The following is a 7605-nucleotide window of genomic DNA, read 5'->3' as shown; positions in this document are numbered from 1 at the left end:
ACATTTTAGCACTTGCCATCATACGCATGAGTTCGCATCTTAATTATTAGGCCGTATAAAATTAATGTTTTGGTTCTCGTCCCCTCCCTCCTCAATTTCTGGGATTTGTCAGATTTTTTTTAAAAGATTTTTTAATTATTTTAGACTTTGGAATGATTTATGAATTTTTCATACATATAAATACGTTTATTAGAGAACAAGGATCACTTCCAAGTCTTTTTGTGGTACTCTAGGGGTTTATCCTCAGAATCTCACATTTGAAAAAAAAAGTGCCTCATCGTTTCCTCGAGCACTGTTGGAAAAGACCGAAAACTACTGACAGTGCTGATTTTACATTGAAAAAAAAAAAAAAAAAACACCTCCCTCCTTCTTCAATTCATGAAAATCCTCTGGACGAGAACCAAAATATTAATTTTATATGGCCTTATGATTATTGAGTGAGTGTTCATTAAACTCTTTAAAAAAAGTTGTACCGTGCTGCAATTCATACGTTAGTGGCATTGTATCAGGGTGCATTAAGTTGCCCAAGTTGGTATGAATTTTTTCGCGGAATGAGGAGCGGTGGGCGGAAACGTTTTGATTTAAACAAATAAGAGAAAATAAGGGGCTATTGTATTGGAAATCTGTAAGATGCGTTGGAAGCAGAATTTATTTCTGCGCATTTTGATACCTCATTTGATACGATAGCCAGAAAACAATACAATACCGGTCAATTTAATGTAATGAGGTTCAGATTTGAAAGTTGCACTTACATACAAATGTTTATAATGCAAAATCACTCTGATATCGATTACACAGATTTCCTTCCATTACACTGAATGCAAAATCAATAGAATTTACTGCAACTTTCAAATCTTGGGCTACATTTTTATTTTTATTATTTTTTTATTAACGGCATCTTTATAGAGGGTAGCCCAGATCAGTGAACAAAGCACTGCTTTCCACTGGGGCCCTCTTTACATAATAAAATACAAAGTTATAAAAAAATAAACAAATATTGAAAAATAAAATGTCCTTAATCTTAAATTACAAAGCACTTAAAATACCAAGAAAAACTGTATAAATTGCACTTTTGTAAATTGCATGCATAACAATAAAATAAAGTCTGCACAAAAAGCAACGCAGCTACTACAAATACGCCTATAGTTCCAGAACCAAATAGTTGCTCCCACAATATCCCAACATAAAAAGGAAGGACGATCCACCCACACAACTCCGATGTCCAATCTATTCAACTTGGTTCAATGGTTTAACATCAACAACACAGCCTCGATAGAAAAATCCCCGTACTCAAAAGCTGCAGCTATCCGTATGGAATCGAAGCAAGCGCGACTTAGACAACGAGGGGCCCCACAGCGCCGGCACAACAACCATTGGTCGGTGTTAACTGCAACCTTCAAACCCAGGCACCTCTCCCCAAAAGCACTACTACGCTGTCAATATTGAATATTTGACATCCGACAAATGGGGCACCAAAACGCACGCAAATAAACCACCCCCTCTCCACGCCGAAACATTCCGAAAACAACTACTAGCTCCAAAGCCACAGGCGCATCTATAACAGCCTCGACACTTCCCGTGCAGACTATACATGTACATTGGATCACAATAAAATCAAATGAGCATAAAATGTAGGTACAACAAAATTGATAAAATTGCATTTATATATAAATAAATTGCAAGAGTACAATGATAAAAATATATTTATTACACAAACTTAGCACAGCAAAATCCAAATGTTACTAGTACAAAATAAACCTGGGTGTGATTCACTGCGAAAGCCATCGAACATCCCACAATTGCACAAAGACACAGGAGGCGCCGCACATGACCGACTCAAAACGTAGAGTGCTACCATTGACTTTCACAGTGAATCAAGCCAAAGCCTATTATATTAAATTAAACAAGAACATATAACCATCAAAATTACCATTAAAATCTTACATTGATTTAAATATACGCTGTGACGTCAATATTTAGTCAATTGCTACAAATGAGGTGTCAAAATGTGCAAAAACAAATTCTGCTTCCAACGCAATACAATCACCCGTTTTTGAATAATGGTAATTATTTAAGGGGGGTTAGTTACTTTTTTTGAGATGTTTATATGCAATTGTTAAAATATGTACCAATCATATTTTACTTTCTAAAGACTTTTTGTTAGCTTAATCAAACAGCGTATTTGTGCTGTGCATTCGTGTGAATTTGGGCAAAAATTGATTTTGGCCTTGAGTCAGTACGACTCGTAACATTGGGCAGTCGGGGAATCAAGACCCATGCCGCCCCTCACCCCCACTTTTGAAAACATGCGCACTTTGTACACATTTCATTTTGAAATGTTAAAATCTTACACCAATTATCACTAATGCTAAATGTAACACTCTTACCGAAAGTGAAGACATCAAGTGGCGATAGGTTTTAGTATAGTTCCAAGCTGTTTGAGGCACAAGATGACAAGGTGTGTGTACGGTGTGAAACGAGTGAGGAAGAACCTCCACCAGATCTGAAATTGAGCTTGCTATTGACCTTTTCGGTAAATCCCATATTTAAACCCTACACATGAGAACTCGTCATTTTACGTCACGCCGACTTGCAATGCGCAGTAACGATGTTCGATAAACGATGTACGCATCGGCGCAGAGCGGCGTGACGCAGAATGACGAGTTCTTAGGTGTACTCGCAAAGGCTTATGGGATACTTATGGCATTGATAATGTAGCTTCTGAGTTGTGGAAGGCAACTGAGGAAAGAAGAGATAGACCTAATGTGGCGTAGTATGTTGTATCATAGTAAAAAAGAAGAAAAGGTCGAGAGAGTGGTGTAGGGCAGAGTTTATTCCACTGCCGAAGAAGGGAAATTTAAGAGAGTGCGCCAATCAACGGACCATCAGCCTGATTTGTCATGCAAATATAGTGCTTCAGAAAATCATCATCAAGAGAATAAAGAACAGAATGGAGCAAGAAATATCTGATGAGCAGGCAGGATTTCGTTAAGTGGGACAACAGGGCTGTTTGCTATCACCAAACCTATTTAACATCTACTCTGAAGACATTATGAGAACAGCTTTGTACAGTGGCGTAGCCAGTGGGGGGGGGGGGGCCGGTGCCCCCCGTCGGTTTATGTAAGGCCGTCGGTAGACGGACGTCGTTGGTGTAAACAAAATTGGGTTAACAATAGGCTAGGGTGACAGAAAAAAGGGGAGAAATGTAAAAAAAATGAATTTTACATAAAAATTTTGTGTTTTTATGATGGTGCCGCCTATAATCCTTTTTTTTTTTTTTTTTTTTGCTCTTCACTTTTTCAAACCATGAAAACAAAATTTGGGTCAACAAATCACGACTTCCGTCGGCAAAAAATATTTCCGTCGGTACATTTACAAGTTGTGCCCCCTCGGTTCCAAAATCCTGGCTACGCCACCGGCTTTGTAGGAGTGATGTTTGGCGGTACAAGGATTACTAACCTGAACACAAAGAAGACAAAAATAATGGTTGTAGACAGAGAGCGGAAAAGTGATGAGTTTGTGATAATTGCCCAGCGGATTGAGGAGGTGAAGCAATTTGAATACCTGGGTGGCAGGTGCATTGATTAACAACATCGCCTAGTTTTTTGACAATTAATTTTAAAAAAATTACTCAAGATTTTTTTTTTGTTACGTAGGATTTGTCGAAAAAATTAGCATTTTTTGCCAAAACTTGACCTCATAGATGAATTCATCAAGTCTTGCCATTAAATGTATACTTTTATATACTTCAGACCAACAATTTAGCAGTTATAAGGCCCAAAAGTTTCCATAATTCCAGGGTTCAGACCAGTGGTCGAGGCAACAAAAAATATCGATTTTCATTATATAAATTAATATATTATTGAAAAATAACACCATGATGTTTTGTAGAAGTTCACTCTACAAATCATATACTTTGAAATCGTGCTTGATTTATTGTTGTTAGTGAGTTATGTCCGTTTTACAATGGTGATGTTGTTTCAGCCCTCTTTACAACACAACTCAAAAACCACAGGACCTACATATAAGTATATCTGATCTGTGATATTTGAATTCATCTACACGCTCGCTATATGAAATGTTCGATGCAATTTTTGCTATTGATTATTCAATTACAGTGTATGCTCTAGAATAAACTGACAAAGTAGTATTATTCCCATTAATACCGTTGCAGTTTTATGCCCAATTTCACAATAACAACGACCTTGACTAAAAAAACACAGCGCAATGGAATGCATTTAATAAATGGAGACTTTTAAGGTAACTTTGTAATGGAAAATCATCGAATGAAAAATAATTTTAAAAGCAATTATTAATATGTATCGATCAAAATATTTATACGCCTGTGTGCATTCACAAATTCTAGATTGCGAATGACAAGGTCACCGCACCAGTATTTGATTATCAGTTCTTTCATCACATAAAACCTTTTGAATGTAAATGGTATTCTTTATCACATTTTGAACTTCTGTTATTTTTACATTTGTGGCGAATCTGTTTCTTTTCTTTTCGCGCTTTCTATCTTTTTTTTAATTTTCATATTGCAGTTGATTCCATTCATTATTCCATTATAAAATGCTTTTAAGCATTTTTTAATTAGCGTAGTCTAAAAACGTGTCTACGCTAGCTGAAAACACGGTAACGCAAAACAATGCCTTGAAGATCCATTTTACTATACCCTATTTATGACTCGACTTTTTTTTATGGCAAAGGTGTTGATGTAACAGCTTAATTGAAATAATATTTTAAAAGTGCTATAAGTACTCTATTTCTGCCAAATATGCTATGGAGGCACTTCAACAGCACCCTTATTTGTACAAGGAAAAAGGTCGAATTTTTGCTCGGACTTGCTCTACGATGTAAAGTTATTAAGTCGACGTCATAGGTCTAATGGAGCAAAATTGAAAAATGCTCCGATTTTGTTGAAAATGGTCCCAAATTATTGGCGTTTCCATAATAAATCAGAAAAATAATAGTTTGTGCTATGTACGATATCTCGTTACCCAGTACCACATCAAAATCGACAATACCTATTGAGTCGCATTGAGTTCTATGTTGAATAAATTTGACCTTGACAAATTGTTGTGTTACCTTGATAAGAAAGCACCCAAAATACTTAAAAAACGGGGGCAAAATTGGACCTATGACGTCACAATGTTACTCTTTTGCCCATATATTTCATAACCGTAAATCATAGATAGGTCAAAGTATACTTAATGTGAATTCTTATAACCCTGCTGTGGATCACGAGGGTGTTTTTTGAGCAGGTCTTAGTAATTTGAACTTGACACTCTGTGCAAAGTTCAATGACCTTTTTCTACTAAAATGAGGGTACTGTAAAATGCCTTTATAGCCTAGATTAATAAGCAATATAGCTACTATTCATCTGCCAAATATGACAACTTTAACATGATTTGCACGATTGTAGTACATATAAACCTACATCAATTGCACTAATATACTTGTCGGGTTTTTCGATTCCTCTACAAATGCAATTTCAAAACCTAACATAAGGCAGCCATTCCACATACCACTTTCTTGCACTCACATGACGACATGTCTCCAAGTCAAAGGACAATATCTGTTTATAATAATTTATCTGTAAATGCGTTTTTACTCTAGAACATTTCAATTGATTATTCAACTGCAATGTATGCTCTAGATAAACTGACAAATCAGTAATTATTCTTATTAATTCCGTAGCAGTTATATACCCAATTGTACAATAACAACGACCTTGACTAAAAAAACAGCGCAAAGGAATGCATTGAATAAATCGACACTTTTAACATGTTTAAGGTAAGTTTGTAATGGAAAATCATCAAATGGAAAATAAATTTAAAAGCAATTATTCATATGTATCGATCAAATTCAAAGTTGCAAGTTGGTAGTTTCAAAATTTCCTGGCTGCATCGTTGATGTTCTTTGTTTCACATGCACCTGTTGAAAGCAATAGTAGGCTGTATCTGTATGCCTTTGTGAATGGGAGTACAATGGACCATTCACGAAGCGGCACATACAACTGGCTTGCACATGTGCGCGGCAAACAAAGAACACCAACTCAGCAGCCAGGGTGTCTCAAAACTACCAACATGCGACTTTACGCTCATTTCATGATAGCAGGTCATATTTGGTTGTCAGTTCTTCCACCACATAAAACCGTTTGAATGAACACGGTATTTATTCGATATTCGTTGTCACAATTTGAGGTTTTGTTATTGTTCACGTTCGTGGCGATTTGAGTCTTTTTTAATGTTCCTATATTGCAGTTGATTCCATTGTAAAATGTTTGATTAGCGTAGTCTAAAAACGTCGCTAACTGAAAACATGCACAAGCAATATTATTAGTATACCTATTTTTATGAATTGACTTTTCTATGGCAAATTTTTCAGAGGTTTTAATGTAACAGCTTTATTGAAATACTCGAACAATGATTAAACACTTAGGGGAGGGAGCAATGACCTAGCGGCGTTCTGCACTCAAATATTGGGGGCAAATAAAGCGGACACGCAAGAAGAATGGGTTCTATAAAAGAAATCTCACGGCTTGATATATTAATGGATGCCATTTTCTCCACATGTGCATGATTATTCGGCAGGAAGAAAACGTCCATAATTTTGGTTTTAATATATGAATGGCCTATAGGCCCAAGGCCTATGGAAATATACATGCGATTATTGGTTTCCTTGACCAATTTCCTATTACTATTAAGAAGTACTCTGCAGTTTTTTAGTTAAGTTACTCAAATTGGAACAATAGCTCCTGCCAATGATCCCAATCTCCTCTCAAGTTCCACAAACAATATTGTTCACGAGGTGGGTGACCGAACCCTTAAGGGATCAGAATTTAAGCATAGGTCAACCATGTTCTTCCGAGGAGTTTCTTGTGCTACATTTATTGAAGGGTTTGAATGTTGGAGGATTATGCTTAGGCTGGACATATAAATGAGGTATGGTTTTAAGTGCATTGTAATATAAATACCAAATTAATAGGAAATATGCTTTATCAGTCGTTTTTCCTGGTTAAAAGGTACTCTTATAAATAATGTGCTTCGTAAATATGGGGCAGGTCACATCATATTTATATGCATGTAAATGTGACGGGGTAAGTCCGTTCGAAAGTGCCACATCCTCACTAACAGTGTCCCATTATGCATATCTTTGTATTTATCTTAGGGTATGCATTAGAGTATGCATAGTTCATTAGCGAATGCCTTGTTTATATCTGCATAAAACCCTTCACAAATCCTGTTGGTTCCCATTGCGCCGTAGAAACGACGTCATAATCGGATTAACTACCATAGCAATAGAGAAGTACAATTTTGAATGGATCGCCCTGCACTACAAGCAGATTGCGCTAATTTCCTGTGTATCTCAGCAAACATAGATGTAATACAATACCGCTTTTTTCAAAGATGCTAATCTTACAGGTGCGAGTGATCAGCCATCTATGGTTCAATGCATCGGTACCGCGTGAACATTGTAGTGTAGGGCGATATCTTCAAAATTGTATTCCTCTATTTCTATGGTAGTTAATCCGATTAACTACGTCACGTCTACGGCGAATAAAGATTCCCATTACAAACATCTTTATATTTATGTATC

This window comes from Amphiura filiformis, chromosome 4, assembly GCF_039555335.1.
Source record: "Amphiura filiformis chromosome 4, Afil_fr2py, whole genome shotgun sequence".
NCBI classification, from domain to species: domain Eukaryota; kingdom Metazoa; phylum Echinodermata; class Ophiuroidea; order Amphilepidida; family Amphiuridae; genus Amphiura; species Amphiura filiformis.
The sequence above is the reverse complement of the archived record's forward strand: the minus strand, read 5'-3'. Positions refer to the sequence as shown.